The sequence below is a fragment of the Euprymna scolopes genome, chromosome 16 (genome assembly GCF_053919585.1).
Source record: "Euprymna scolopes isolate OS-2025 chromosome 16, ASM5391958v1, whole genome shotgun sequence".
Lineage (NCBI taxonomy): Eukaryota > Metazoa > Mollusca > Cephalopoda > Sepiida > Sepiolidae > Euprymna > Euprymna scolopes.
This window is the reverse complement of record NC_136497.1, coordinates 42683961-42701156: the sequence shown is the minus strand read 5'-3', so window position 1 is coordinate 42701156 and position 17196 is coordinate 42683961.

The window sequence follows — 17196 nt, the reverse complement described above, 5'->3', positions numbered from 1 at the left end:
CTACAGGCTTAATGTAAACAGAATGTGTTTACAATATCGGTAAATTTTCAATGGGTTTAATTACATGATTATTGATAATGTAACCATGTGATTGAACTTTAATTTAAATTAACCACACGTGGTCGCAAAATGAATGCCGACGCTCAAAGTGTATACACATTTTGACTCCTCCCTTTACTTAAAGATTCACCAAAAATCAGGAAATTAACGAATTTTAATGAAAATTGCAGTATTTTTCAAATAATGATCGCAGAATATAATGAACTAATTATTTTTACTTAACTCTTAGTTAAAATGTTTTATTTTGTTTAAACAAAAAATACCTTTACTAAAGTTATGGTTTTCAGTAGTAAATAAAAAACGCAAGAATTTATTTTTGCTTTTTTTAAAGCATCGTAATTTTTAACAATAAAAAATAATTTTTATAGTAACATTACGAAAAAAGCCCCTAAAGTCCGTATTAATGTATTCGATATAACTCGAAGAAAAATGAATTGTCGCATACTATTCAGGAAATTAAAGATTCAATTAGATTCCTATTTCAGTCACCTAAATTATTTAGGATGAAATGAGTTTAGGAATTTATAGCCAAACCTAAATATTTTTTTTTGGTAAATATCCAGATACGCTACTACAGAACACCGACCACTCTAATTTGTTTTTTTTGGGGGGGGTGTTGGGGCGCGCACACGCCAACATCACATCCGCCCCCCCCCTCACTCGCGCCCCCAATGTACAAAGTAAAATCTTCGGAAAATGTTAAATGGTGTTCTAATTGGTAAATGTCGGTGCGTTACTTACGGAAAATTTGAAAATTCGATGTTCCAGGTAAAAAAAAAAAAACAGATAAATTACCCCCCCTCTACTCCAACTTGGTGTGCTTTCCTTTTCTTATTTTATTTCTTTTTCAGCTAATTTTAAATTTTCCACCCAAAAAGCGCTATAATGTATTTTTGAAAATTAGAAAATTCTATGTCCTGGAAAAAAAAATCCCCTCCCCCAACGTAGTTTGCTTGGTGAAGCCGTCGTTTATGCTACAGCGTGTATGCGCGTAGCATAAACGGAAGCTGCAAAATGGTGGAAAGAAGTTCGTGGGTTCAGGGGTAAATACCATGCAAACGGTAAATTTGCCCGAAGTTTGACTATCAGATTCGTTGTCAGCGACCTCAATTACCTATAAAAAACAAATTAGAGTGGTCGGTGTTCTGTAGTAGCGTATCTGGATATTTACCTTTTTATTTTTCTTGCTTTAAAAAAATAGCATTAATACAGTAAGTTAGGTAAACTGACTTTTTCGTTTAAAAATGGAATTATTTCCCTTTCGTTATTAACTTTTTTTTAAAATTTTTTTTTTAAATAAATATTTTGTGTTTTATATACATAAAGTATAATTGTTGAATGTTACTGTTTTGATTATATTCGTTTGGGGGGGGGCACAATTAAAAAATTAAGAAAGATTAAAATGAAGCGAAATTTAAGTTTCCATTCCATTTTTACAATAACCGTAAAACAGTGCATACTCAGCAAGTTTAATCGTAATTTATAAGCATATTGAAACACTAAATCAACATTTTATTTATTTTTTTGCATAATTAATGATGGAAGTATTTTTCTGTTTATTTTCTTAACATCTGTTAAAAAAAATAATAATTTGTACATTCTCTTGAAAAAAAGAATCAAACTTTTCTCTACTTTCACATGTGTTCCATATTAACAAACTGAGCCACAGCAACGCGTGGCCGGGTACAGCTAGTATATATATATATATATATATATATATATATATATATATATATATATATATATATATATTACGTTTATTAAAGTAATTGGAGGGGGGGGGGCAAATTTGGCCCCTTAACAGCTATTTATACAGACTAAAAACAATCAAAATTATTTCACAGATGTAAATCCCCTGTATGTCAAGTTTCAAGTCTGGATATAAAAAATTCAGAGAGGAGTTTGGTAGAGACTCTCCGCACACAAAAACACAAGGTCACTTATATATATATACAGGGTGAGTCACGGGAAACGAATGATTTTAGAACACTCCTATCTCTTGTTGAGTAAGGGATAGGAAATGATGAAAGTAGTCTTTAAACCTGCTGAAGATTTCGTTTAGATTGTTTATCTTTTACGTTAAATTTTGTTTTAATTAGTTATTGATTTTGAATTGCTTTTCTTAAAAACATCCGTTTCCCGTGACTCACCCTGTATATACCTATAGAACTTTTTATCCTAAATAATATGTAATTATGCACGATGTAGTAACTATGTACAAATAGAACTGAGTGCAATAGTTAAATGAATCCAATCATCCAGTAAGCAATCGTAAAAAAGGAATAATTTATTAATTAAATTCGTTTTTCACAGGAATACACAAATTGGTTAACCTTTATGAAGTCGCTCACATATTATTGACTGAGTATCTCAAGAAATTTGTTTTAATAATTTTAAATAGAAAAAGTAAGCTTTTAAAATCAATGTCAAAGAGAGAGAAAAAACTTTATAGATCTACAGATTAGCTGCTTCTTTTAATTCGTGAATTAAGGGAAATATAGTGTCCGCGATTGTATCGGCTTTTAAAGCCTTCGGTCTCTAGTAAATCTTTAAAATTGAGATCGGGGTGTGCGTCGATATTGTCATGATGTTTATATCTTGTTGGAAAAAAAAATCATATAACTGAGAGTAGCTTACCTGAAGTGAGGTTGCAAAAAAAATACAATCTTCTTTGCGACCTTCTTCTCAGGTCTTGTAACCACAGTAACATAAAAAAAGGAATGAAGTACTTTTCACAAAGGAGGAAGGTTTTTATAACAATTACCTTACTCTATTAGTATAAATAACCACAAGGCTGTTGTTCTTCTTGGCTGTTGGAAGAGCATCCTCACCTCCGGCAGCTACACCCAAGTAAGTTATGTATTATTCACCACACCCTATAGAGAATTCTTATTTCGCTTTGTTTGATATTTTGGTTCTATTTTCTGAAGAAGTGACAGTTCAATTCAAAGTTAAGTAATAGTCTTTGATGTTTTCTGAGTAGAATGTTTTATAGGTTTAAGTATTTTCATTATCATACCCAGAGAGATGTGCCTTTTATGTAGTTGATTCTGTTTTCATTTTAGTTTGTTTTTTTGTTTTTTTGGTGGGGGAGTTTTTCGGAGATGTTATTTTGTATTGCGTGAAGAAGGATTTCCGTTGTGATTTTTTTCAAGTTGTGTAACCATTCAAAGTTTTTTGTTAAGGATTTTTATGCCAGCTTTGGCTGATGATATTTGACATTTTATAAGACTTTTTTTAAAGTCGTGAGTTTTTTTGGGTTTTTTTTGCTTGTTTGGGGTTTTTTTTGTTTTTTTTTGCGCTGCTAGGTCATAGAGTTTGATATATCTATGATACGGTAGCAAGTTATTATAGGTAACACGTATGGTTGCAGAATTTTCTCTCTGTTATTTTATTAAATACTATTACGACTCATAAAATAAATTAAAAAATTTTTTTTATAAATTATTTCTTTAATACATAAACAAGTTAACATAAAAAAACGACAACAAATTAATAAAAATAATAAGTACACGAATATATATGTGTGTGTGTGTGGGAGCACGTTGGAATTTGATTGATTGAAAAAATGTTTTTGTTGTTTTTTACATTTATTCCATAAAGTGATTGTTACTGCTACTACTACAGAAAGATGTCATTACTCATTGAGTCGACTACGTATGATGTAGCAAAAAGATTACTCCTGTGTACGTGAGATATATGTTGCTAATTATGATGAAAAGCGTGTTAGGTTAAGTTTGGGAAGTTTGGTAATAATACATTGTTGGAATGTGAGCACAATATTGTGAGATTTGAAAAATGCACAATCGAATGGATAGAAAAACAATTGAATAGCTAGCAAATACAGTGCGATATCTGAAACATGTTTTGGTGATGGCTCTCATTTGGGAGGATATTTTAGAAGTCCCCACTTTATAACGAAGTGTACGAGAAAACATTGTAATATCAAATAAAATGAGCCATAAAAATGTCTTTCATGTTTTTTCAATTATATTTTTTTAAGCCTTTAACGATAAACCAGCTTAGATGGGAAAGATGTTTTAAGAGATTCAAGGAGGACTTTCCAACAAAAGTATAGATAAATGTTTCCATTTTTTAGGCTTAAGTGAGATCGCAACAAAGAAATTGAGCTGACCATTTCATAGACAGGCAATCGGTTAGGGTCGAAATGATTCCCCATCTGGCATTTTTTATTTTTGACATTGACAGTGGTTTCAGTTAGACGAGTGTTTTTCATGAAAGTTTGGCAAAGGGGAGGCCATAGATTGAAGCTTAGACAAGGCTTTGTCATGAAAATAGCAATAGAGCAGAGACAGGCTCGCAACATCGCTTATATGGGAAAGAGGTTGCAGGGAAGAGGAAAGGGCATCCCTTAATAGATTACAAAGTCTATTTTGAACTTTGCCAAGGCAGGATAGGTGCTTTGGGTAACTCCTGCCCAGATGTGGCAACAGTGCTTACAAACGGCTTAATAGTGCTCGCTCTAGCTATTGGCATATTGGCAGCTTGCATTCACTGAATTGTGATGTGAATTTTGGGACTAAATGACAAAGACATGTTTCAGCACTGGACCTCATTAGGAGAAAGAGGGACTTAAAACCCTTAATGACATATGGAAAAATTTACTAGGAAAAATAGAAGTATGCTTGAATAAGTGCCTTCTTATTCTAAGGAAACTAAAGGGGATGTTGGCAAATCTCCTTTAAAACTTCAAATATATTGTTTTTATTAAATATATACATATAGTCTAAAATTCTCTGAGAATGACAAAGAAAATGGTCCCAAATCTCTATGTTGCTCTCTATATTTTAAATATCTAGGTGCCCTCAGTTAAAAGTGACCTTCTGGAGATAAAAAAAAAAACCTTTAAAACTTCAAATACATCCGATTTTAATGATATTTAAACCAAATGTATGAAACACTGATTCAGAAAGCTTTCCAACATTTGAGCTTCTACTGACAGCAAAATTTCTAGTAAAAAAACGATAAGAAAAATATCATAGTGTTATGAGCATAGTGAAAATGTATATTTATTCACATCCAATCTGAAGAAACTTCAAATCTTCTTATTATATTAAAATAAATGGTAAACATACTAAAAAGCTTATATTTTAGAAAGGGATATAAGTTTAGCATGTAAACTTAACATAAAATAATTACTTACTATCTGACTAAATAGCGTTTTAATGACATGTAACCTTTTTCAAGTTTTAGTTAAATCTTATTTGGGGGATCTATTTCCATAGGTATTTAGGGTTAGTAGTGAGATTAAGGATAAGTGTACATAATTATTATTTTGGTGCTTGTCCAGAATTCCTGTATATGTAAAAGTAAAAATAAAGAAAAATCTCTATGATTACGTATACGTGATGGAAAAAAATATCATGCACCAAAAATTGCATTAGACAGATAATTCAATGCCAAAAATGGCATTAGATAGATAATTCAATGTTGAACTTAAAAGAAATAAATAAAAATACAAAACTCACCAAGATCCTCCCCTGACCACCGCCACCCAACATACCCTTTAAATATTGGCATAAAAGCAGACTGACTGGCTGGCATTCGTCCTCTTTAAGCTATCGACTCCAAGCTAAGTTGAACTCTACGGTCCCAAAAGCTAAGAAACTTTTCTGTTCGTAACTTTTGCAGCCTACTAATCTAAAAACACTAACATATCTAGTTTTTTATTTATTTTTTCTCTTTTTACTTATCACAGGTTTGACTTTAATCTTGAATATTTGTCTTGTTTTCTTATCTTTCTCCTAAATCTTTTTTGTCAAAAATATTATTATTAACCAACACTTTTTCTTATATTTAAAACGAGAAAAAAAAGTCTCCCATGAAATTGAACATTTCCCAAATTATATTTGCATATTATCTGAACTCAAAAACACGCGGCTTTTTTTTTCTTCTAAAGTATGCATTACTTCTAGCTAAAGTTAATACATAACCCTAAAGGTATTGCTTCTTAACCAGATTTATAGACGAGTTAAAAATAACCAGACTTTTTCAATTTGATAAAAGTTCCATTATAGCATATTTATTATGGGGTGAAGCTGGGACGGTCGAACATCCCAGCTCGACCTAAAGGCAAAAAGTATGCATGCATTAACATGGGAGGAGACTATCTTCAAGTATTACCCTAAGCTGGAAATGGGGCAACGGACTTATATTAAGTAGATATTAATAAGTCCTTCTCACCTTTATTTTATTTTATTTTAGTTTATTTCTTTATTTTATTTTTATTTTTTTCAATGGCGAGTAGATAATGCATGTGGATGTGTTATCAGCAGCTCCAGTAACTCTCGCTTCTCCTTTTTTGTCCTTCAGTCCTCATTTCCAATGCGTGATTTTTCCGACAAAGGGTGAAGAAAAAGCTGCTTTCCAGGTCGGTAGTACTTTGTAAACAGTAGCCTGAGATGTCGAAAATTTTCTGTTCCTATGTCTATCCTTGTGGTCATGTAACTAGTAAGGGTGCTGGAGGTAAACGTTTCATCTGGGCTGATGTTACCCGCCTGATAGTCAGGGACCCGAAACGTGGATTAACCACTAAGGAGGTTGTCCTATCAGCAGGTGCAATATACCGGGGCTGCTGTATTGCCAGTTGGTGAATGGCTTCTGGACCATACAGTAGTTTCTATTAGGGTCTCTCGATGCCATACTAGTGGGTAATTGTTACGGCTTTACCTTATCATGTGCTACAAAACAAAAAAATTAAAAAATTGAAAAAAAATTTTCTTGTTTTTTTCTCTCTTATTTTCCCTCTCTGTTCTGCTCCAACCAAGTCTACCGACCTGCTCCACAAACTCCAAAACCTCAACAATCATAACAAATCTCAAAAAAAGAAACACAAATAAACCTAGAACCCCATCCTCCAACGTAGACCCCTACTACCAGGTCTCCTTCTCCAACATCAGGGGTCTACGTTCCAACCTTCCAGAGGTTGAAACACAATTACAGGAGACGAAACCGGACATATTCTTTCTAAATGAAACTGGCATAGGGCCAACTACTTCTCTAGACGAATTCATAATTAAACGATACTCTAACTTAACATCTAAATCTGACCCCCAAGATCGCCATGGGCATGGAATATGTGCCTACATCAAAGATGGCTTTCCATGTGGTAGGGATATTTCCAGAGAAGACCCTAATTTACCTTATATGTGCACCACTGCATTTATATTTGTCCTCTATCGCCCCCACAACAGTGGGGTTACTTATCTTTAAGAGCATATCTGAGAAAATTGACCACATCCTGTCTGCTCATCCTTCAGCTAACATTCACATTTGCAGTGACTTCAATGTCCATAATGTGGAATGACTAACTCACTCAAATAAAACCAATGACGAGGGGAGGTTTTGTCATGATTTCTCCATTGCCTATAACCTCACTCAGATTGTTCACGAACCCACCCATGTGCCCGATACACCCGGTCAATATGCAAGCCTCCTAGACCTTTTTCTCTCAACTTCCCCTGAGCTATGTTCATGTTCCGTTCATTCTCCTCTAGGATCCTCCGATCACTTCGTCGTAGCAGTTAAGATAAAAATGAAATGTAATAAGTCTTCAGACGTACCTCTCCACCATACTGTATATCAATACTCTATGGCTGACTGGGATAGCTTCCGTACATTCATATCTGACCTACCTCTACATTCCATGTTTAAAAAAGATGTGTCCTCTATAGTATCAGACCTGACCGAATGGTTAATTGTAGGCATAGACCGATCCATTACATCCAAAAAATTCCAACAAAAATCTAACAGCCAGCCATGGTTCTCCCCTGAATGTGCTGCTGCCATTGCGCACAGAAATCACTTTTTCCATAGCTACCAACATAATAGGTGTACTGAAACTAAAGCTGCTTTCTGAACTGCCAGCAACCACTGTAAGAGAGTAATAAAACATGCAAGAGAGCTATATGCTCAGTCTGTTAAATCCAAAGTAGCTGAACAGCGGCTTGGTTCCCACCAGTTCTGGCAAATAGCAAACAGGATCTTGAACAGAAGCGTGCGTTCTATCCCAACTATCATCAATGGACCTGAGGTCATCTCGTCAGCATCAGACAAGGCCAAACTATTTGCCAAGAACTTTGTAGCTAATTCTACCCTATGCAACAATGACCATCAACTCCCTGAATTTCCTCCTATAACAAACAACACGCTATGCAACATACAAATATCTGTGCATGAGGTCGCCAAGCTAATCAAGAACCTTGATTCCAGTAAAGCAACTGGCCCTGACGGCATTCCAATTATAGTACTGAAAAAGCTCCAACCAGAACTTGCCCCCATACTTACAAAACTATTTAAGCGCTGCCTTAAGGAGAAGTGCTTTCCAACACCCTGGAAAACCTCATCAGTATGCCCTGTATTTAAGAATTCAGGTGAAAAGTCATCTCCCTCTCAGTACAGACCAATAAGTCTCCTGTGTGTCATGAGTAAGTTGTTGGAATCCATATTAAATAAAGAAGTAGTCAACCACCTCAACAGAAACAATCTTCTTAGTGACATGCAATATGGTTTCCGCTCTGCAAGATCTACAGCAGATGTGCTAACGGTTATATCACATAGTATTAGTGAATCTCTTGACAAAGGTTTCCTTTTCAGGGCAATTCCTCTTGACATATCAAAGGCCTTCGATAAGGTATAGCATAAGGGCCTACTTGACAAGATTTCCAGCTACGGTATTACTGGAAATGTTTTCTCAATAATTAAATCATTTCTGTCTGATAGGTTCATAAGAGTAGTGGTTGATAGGCAGAAATCAGAGGCCCACAGTATTAATGCTGGAGTTCCTCAGGGGTCCATCCTGAGCCCAACTCTCTTCCTGATCTACATCAATCATGTCCCAAAACACATACTTAAATCATTCGTTGACATCTATGCTGATGGCATGACCATCTATGGCAACACATCAAAGGCCGTAAATGACAAAGTTCTCTCTAATTCTCTCTCCTCTGATCTTGAGCGCATGGTACAGTGGGGGAAGAGGTGGCTGGTCACTTTTAATGTATCTAAAACCAAGCTTCTATCTTTACATCATCAACGCTCTGATCCCTATCTGGCATCAATTGAAATGGATAGCATCTTGGGGAGGCTCCATGTTTTGACAAGCTTCTGGGTTTGACCTTTACTCCTGATCTGAAATGGAACACGTACATCAAATCTGTTGCCAGGGACGCTGGGAAAATAGTGGGATCCTTCTACCGCTGCAGGAGATATCTCACTACTGATGCAATTCTCTATCTGTATAAAAGCCAAGTGCGTCTAAGGATGGAGTACTGCTACCACATCTGGGCAAGAGCTGCTAAAAACAGCCTATCCTGCCTTGACAGAGTACAAAATAGATTTTGTGGTTTGGTGGGGATGCCCTTTTCTCTCCCACAGAAGAGACGTTGCGAGCCTGTCTTTGTTTTATCGTTATTTTCATGGCAAGTGCTCGTCTGAGCTCCAATTTCTCATCCCCCCTCGCCAATCTTTCACAAGAAACACCCGTCTGGCTGAAACTACTGTCAATAATTTTCACCACTCTTTATCTGTGCCTAAATCCAAACGTAGATTCCATGAGCAAAGCTTCTTACTCAGAAGTGCACGATTGTGGAACTCTCTTCCGTTCGCCTGTTTCCCACCTGACTACAACTTGCATGTCTTCAAATCCAACATAAACAAATTCCTGACAAACCGCCCCCTTAAGTAAGACACTCTATCAAATCTCCAATACTAATGATTACTACAATACTATTTCATTGATTACTGTACATGCAATAACCCTTATCCCTGAGTGGCCTCCGGGCCTTGATAATGGTGACCCCCCCCCCATGCAAAAAAAAAAATCATGTAAATTGATCAAGTAGTCTATATTTTTTAATAAGAAAATAAAATTCTCGTGACACCATCTTAAAAAATTTCAAAGGAATAAAGGCGATAATTTCAAATAATTCAAACGTGTGAGATTTTTAAAATCCATTCTTCATGTGGTGAGGGGGGAGGGCATTGAAAAACTCATATTCACTTAATGATTTTTTTATAAAAATAAAATTACTTGATCAATTTACGTGATTTTTTGTGCATGATATTCTCTTTCTGTTTTGGTACGTACATTATACAGATTTTTTTTTTTGTTTTTTTTTATCTTTTCATGGGGTCTGTGTGTTCTGGGCGAGCGCATTTTATTTATTTATTTATTTTTTTACCAAAAAGTTTTTCAAGCTATTTATTTGAAATTGTAAAGTTTTAATATTTGTTATGTGCATTCGGTAAATATGTTAGTTTCACTGCGCATGCACCTTGTTACATTCCCTTAAAACCGTATCTGGTTAATGTTTAGGAACTTCTGATCCGGAAATAGGTGATCTCTTTTTACCTTAAATTTATATTCAAAACTGATGCCCTCACTCTAAATTCTATAATTATTTATTTATTTATAGTGTTATTTCTTTTTTATCACTGAGTTTTTCAGGAGGTTTACATGTAATCGCCTAAAATAAGTAAAATCGCAACAGACGGCGGAGGACTGTTCATTAGCATAAAGTCCTCATGTATAAACTTACCAAATATCTTATTTAAAAATAGGATAGCTTGAGTTATTTCCCTTTAATTTGATGACCATGATAGTAAAACTCGTATTAAAATTCAAGGGAAGTAACTCTGCATTTAGTTTTTTACTCTTTATTATATCCCTTGCACTGTGCAAACCAGGTATTCTTAAGATACGCACATTAAAACAATATCTTTAGCAATGAGATTACATTATAAGGATTATAGGCTGACCCAACAAGCGGACAGAGCTGTGCTTACAGAGATGTGCTGAAAATGAAATTACAAACTGAAACCTTAAAATCGACTGACAAACGGTTAAAGTATTTTAGAATTTTTTTTTTTTTTTTGTACATTGCAAGTTCATCCAAAAAGAAAAAAATATTTTATTTTTTGTTTTTGGAACGATTTTATGTAAATACTCTGGAAAACTTGGCGGTATAAATAAATATATAAATATAAGTTGGGTTTGTTTGTTTGTTTGTTTGTTTGTTTGTTTGTTTGTTTGTTTGTGTCACTATCTCTGATGAAACCAGATTGCTCACTGATATTAAACATTTTCATGGCTATATTCTAAGCCTTACTACTTCCATGCTGGCTCATGACAAATTGGATGTCAGTGTTTGTGACAGCATAACTAGAAGATTGCCTAACAGGTCTAATGGACACTTTCTATCCAGTTTTTGATTTCTCATCAGTTTTCTTCTCTTAGATGCGTTGTCTTCATCACAACTGAGGAGCTCCATCTACTCCATGCAGCTGTTGAATATCAGAGGGGGTTAAAAAGTGTAACACTTTGCCAAAGGGTTATCTAGAACTGTATGAGGTAGGGTCGTTCAGCTTGCTGATGTATTATACATATCTACTTACCTGAATATATACAGCACCTAGTATTCCCAAATAGTCACCCATCTGGTATTGGCTAGGTTAAATGTCACCTAACTTTGGTGATCTAAAGAAAACTAGTGTGTTAAAGTGATTATGTCTTATACATTAGTAAGGTAATCATTATTATCAAAATAAGTTATTTTTAAGGAAATACTGCTGAGAAATTAATTGAAATCAATTTATTTTGCTACTCATTTGTAACCTATCAACCTGAAAAAATAATTTTAAGTTACTTTATTTTACTGTAAATAGTGACTGAGAAAAATAATCTGTGGCAGCCATTTTGATTTTCTACAGAAATTAAGTACATAATCAGAAGAGAGAGGGAGTAAGGCTCAAATACTTAGTTACTGCATTTCTACAATTATGTACTTAAGTTCTTGTTCAGAAGCAAAATGGCTGAATATTCAGTCCATAACTATTTATGGTAAAGTAAATTGGCATGAACATTCTTTTAAATATTAAATATTAATGTTTTTTTATTGTAAATATATCACAAATGAGTGTGTTTCAGCGAGGAGCAACCGATTATTAAACCAGTTGACCGTACAACTAAAATGTTAAGACACAGAGGCAAAAAGAGAACAGCAAAGCAAAAGAAAGAATGACAAAAAGCTGAAGTTAGTTTATAGACGACGAATCGCCTTATATTTACAAAAAGGAAATAAGCAAGAATGGTTAGCTGTTGAGGGCTGCAAGTGATGCTGGAAGGTGTGGCAGGTGCTGAAATGGTGTAGGAGGGTATAGCTGATGCTGGAAGGCTGTAGAAGGATACAGCAGACACTGGGAGACAGCTGGAGGCACCAAGAGCTGGAAGGCTGCGGGAGGCGCTGGAGTGAGCTGGAGGCCACTGGTTGAAGAAGGGAGGTTTCAGGCAGTAGTAGTCACATGATAGTAGTTTTAGAATCACATATTAATGTGGAAAAAGGTAGCCGTGAAAAGGCTGTTTGAACTATTGCTGCTGGAGACCTTTCAGCTGCTTAGCTCGACTTGGTTGGGAACATCAAAGTCGCATCTCAGGAGACTTCCTGCTCTCAGTCAAAACCAAACAAATGAATAGAATTAATTCTCCGCCGAATCGATTACAATCAAAACAGTTTCACATGTAAATTGGTTGTATTTATGTTCAATTCTGATGGAAATGCTCAAAAAGTCGTAGTTGGTGACGGTAAGTTGTCCATGACTCAGAGCCATATGTTGTACAGTCTGCCAAAAGTCCTGTTTGTCTTGGCCAGTCTGCTGTCGATTTCTCTGCCGAGTTTGGCATCTGATGTGATGTATCCTAGGTAGGTAAACTGGGGAACAGTCTTCAGCTTAGTCTAGCCAATAGTGATGTGGGGGCGATACACTACCCAAAGAGTGGGCTGTTGGAGGACTTCTGTATTTTTCAAGCTGACCTCGAATCTGAAAAGCCTCTGTGAAGCAGGATGTTAGGCACTGCACGGCTCTTTTGGTGTTGGCAACGAGGGCAGTGTCGTCAGCAAAGAGGAGTTCATGAATCAGTTGCTTAAGAGTCTTTGTGTGAGCTTGCAACCTTCCGAGGTTGAACAGGCGATAGCAAATGTAGACAGCGTTGTCATCGTCAAGATTTTCAGTCGCCTGCTTGAGCATCATGCTGAAGAAGATGTTGAACAGAGTCGGTGCCAGGATGCATTCCTGTTTCACACCATTGACGATGAGGAAAGGTTCTGAAAGGTTGTTGTTCACTCTGACCTGGCTGCTCTGATTCTCATGTGGCTGAATGATCATGCTGAGAAGCTTTGGGGAGTAGCTGAGGCGCTCCAAGATCAGCCAAAGAATCTCCTGCTCATTGTATCAAATGCTTTTGTCAGGGCCACAAGCGTTACATAGAGTTCGCTGTTTTGTTCTCGACGCTTCTCTTGCAATTGTCTCAGGACGAGGACCATGTCTGCGGTGCGCCTGTTTGCTCTGAAGCCATATTGTGTTTCTGGAAGGTAGTCTTCTGCGATGAAAGGTATCAGTCTGTTCAGGAGCACATGGGCAAGGATTTTACCTGCGATGGAGAGCAGGGTGATCCCCCAGTAGTTAGAACAAACTGACTTTTCTCTCTTATTCTTGTACAAGGCAACAATGACTGCATCACGGAGGTCCTGTGAGAGTTCTCCTTGCTTCCAACAAAAGACAAGGAGCTCATGGAGCCTCCTATGCGAGGCTGGGCCTTCATATTTCCAGATCTCTGGTGGAATCCTGTCGATTCTTGCCGCTTGCCACTTCTCAACTGTTTTATGACCTTAGTGAGTTCTTCCATGGAGGGAGGTTCATCCAATTCCATTTGGCTGGCAGCTGAGGGATGCGGAGAATTGCTGAGTCCTGAATGACCCAGTCAGCTCTAAAGAGAGCCTAGAAGTATTCAGACCAATGGTTCAGGATAGGCACTCCATCTGTGAGGAGCGTCTGGATATATATATATATATATATATATATATATATATATATATATAACACTTCCTATACACAACGTTTATATTCACCACTTACGTTACTAGCCAACAATACATACATTTTATCCCTGTTAAACAATTGCTATGTTTTTTTCCTGTTGGACGTACTCTCTCAAATACGTAAACCCACTGAGAGAGTAGCAAAGGCATTCATTATGATGCAAATTTTGTAACTCAAACTCACTGCTTCCTTTTTTTGTTAAATTCTTTTTATGTAGCCGGTTTATTATTTGCTTTTTCAACATGTTACTATTTTTTACATAATACATTATGATTACAGATTCATTTAATAAATGCTCCTTTATTCTTAATCATTCTTTTTTTTTTTTATTATATTTTCACCCCAAACAAGGCACATTGCCACTGTGGTGTAGGGGGCTACTATCAGGGGCAGCAACTACTGGGGCACTATGTTGGGATTTGGGAAGCAAGATGTTGGTTCACGTCACACTTGAACTTCTGCATGTCAGTACAGTTGGGGAAGCAGGGACCTGGAATGGAATTCCAGAGTCTAGCATTTTTTTTTTATATACAGGCATCACCACATTATCAAGGCCAAGAGGCCACTCAAGAATAAGGGTTAAAGAGTGTACAGTAGAAATTAGACAATATAGTAACCATTAGTAATGAAAATTTGGTAAATTCGTTAACTTATATGGAACGGCTCATCAAGAACTTATTTACGTTAGACAACCATATTGTAGTCAGCTGGAAAGCAGGAAAACGGAAGACAATTCCACAGGCTTGCAGTTCTAAGAAAGAAGCTTTGTTCATGGAATCTACGTTTAGGTTTAGGCACAGATAAAGAGTGGGGGGGGGAATTATTGATAGTGTTTTCAGCTAGACGAGTGTTTCTTGTGAAAGTTTGGCGAGGGGGGACCATAGACTGAAGCTCAGTCGAACACTTGCCATGAAAATAATGATACATCAGAGACAAACTCGCAACATTTCTTCTGTGAGATAGAGGTGGCAGGGAAGAGAAAAGGACATCTCCTACGAGGCTAAAAAGTCTATTTTGAACTCTATCAAGGCAGGATAGGCTGTTTTTAGCAGCTCCTGCCCAGATATGGCAACAGTATTCTATCCTTGGACGTACTTGGCTTTTATACAGATAGAGAATTGCAGTAGTGAGATATCTTCTGGAGCGGTAGAAGGATCCCATCATCTTTCCAGCGACCTTAGCAACAGACTTGATGTACGTGTTCCATTTCAGATCGGGAGTAAAGGTCAAACCCAGAAGCTTGTCAAAACACGGGGCCTCACCCAGACGAGAGCCATCCATCACAATTGATGCCAGATGGGGATCAGAGCGTTGATGATGTAAGGATAGGAGTTTGGTTTTGGATGCATTAAAGGTAACCAGCCACATCTTTCCCCACTGAACCACGCGCTCAAGATCAGAGGAGAGAGAATCAGAGAGAACTTTGTCATTTACAGCCTTTGATGTGTTGCCGTAGATGGTCGTGTCATCAGCATAGATGTCAACAAATGATTTAAGTATGTGTTTAGGGAGGTCATTGATGTAGATCAGGAAGAGAGTTGGGCCCAGGATGGACCCCTGAGGGACTCCAGCATTTATATTGCAGCCCTCCGATTTTTGTCCATCTACCACTACTCTTATGAGCCTATCGGAGAGAAATGATTTAATGATTGAGAAAACATTTCCAGTTATACCGTAGCTGGAAATCTTGTGAAGTAGACCCTTATGTCATACCTTGTCGAAGGCCTTTGATATGTCAAGAGAAATTGCCCTAGAAAGGAAGCCTTTGTCAAGAGATTCACTAATCCTGTGGGATATAACCGTCAGCACATCTGCGGTAGATCTTGCAGAGCGGAAACCATATTAGGTTATTCCTGTTGAGATGGTTGACTATTTCTCTATTTAATATGGATTCCAGCAACTTACTCATAACACACAGGAGACTTATTGGTCTGTACTGAGAGGGAGATGACTTATTACCTGAATTCTTAAATACAGGGCAAACTGATGAGGTCTTCCAGGGAGTTGGAAAGCACTTATCCTTAAGGCAGTGCTTAAATAGTTATGGGAGCAAGTTCTGGTTGAAGCTTTTTTAACACTGTAATTGGGATGCCATCAGGGCCAGTTGCTTTACTGGAATCTAGGTTCTTGATTAGCTTGGCGACCTCATGCACAGATATCTGTATGTTACCTAGCTTGTTCTGTGTTATAGGAGGAAATATGGGGAGTTAATGGCCTTCGTTGCATAGGGTAGAATTAGCTGCAAAGTTCTTTGCAAATAGTTTGGCCTTGTCTGACGCTGACGAGATGACCTCTGGTCCATTGATAATGGTTGGGATAGAACGCACACTTCTGTTCAGGATCCTATTTGTTATTTGCCAAAACTGGTGGGATTCAAGCCGCTGATCAGCTATCTTGGATTTAACAGACTGGGCATATAGCTCTCTTGCATGTTTTATTACTCTTTTACAGTGGTTGCTGGCAGTCCTGAAAGCAGCTTTAGTCTCAGTGCATCTATTACGTTGGTAGCTATGAAAAAAGTGATTTCTGTGCGCGATAGCAGCAGCACATTCTGGGGAGAACCATGGCTGGCTGTTAGGTTTTTGTTGGAATTTTTTAGATTGTATGAATTGGTCTATGCCTACAATTAACCATTCGGTCAGATCTGATACTATAGAGGACACATCCTTTTTAAACATGGAGTGCAGAGGTAAATCAGATATGAATGTACGGAAGCTATCCCAGTCAGCCATAGAGTATCGGTATACAGTATGGTGGAGGGGTACGTCTGGGGGCTTCTTACATTTCGTTTTTATCTTAACTGATACGACGGAGTGGTCGGAGGATCCTAGAGGAGAATGAACGGAACATGAACATAGCTCTTGTTTTTTGGAGTACTATAATTGGAATACCGTCAGGGCCGGTTGCTTTACTGGAATCAAGGTTTTTGATTAGCTTGGCAATATCACGTACAGATATACGTATATCACATAGCGTGTTTTCTGATACAGGAGGAAATATTGGGGGTTGGCGGCCTTGGTCACAAAGGATAGAATTAGCTACAAAGTTCTTGGCAAAGAATTTGGCTTTGTCTGATGCTGACGAGATTACCTCAGGTCCATTGATAATAGTTGGGATAGAGCACACACTTCTGTTCAGGATTCTGTTTGCTATTTGCCAAAACTGGTGGGAACCAAGCCGCTGTTCAGCTACTTTGGACTTAACGGATTTAGCATACAATTCTCTTGCATTCTTTATTAC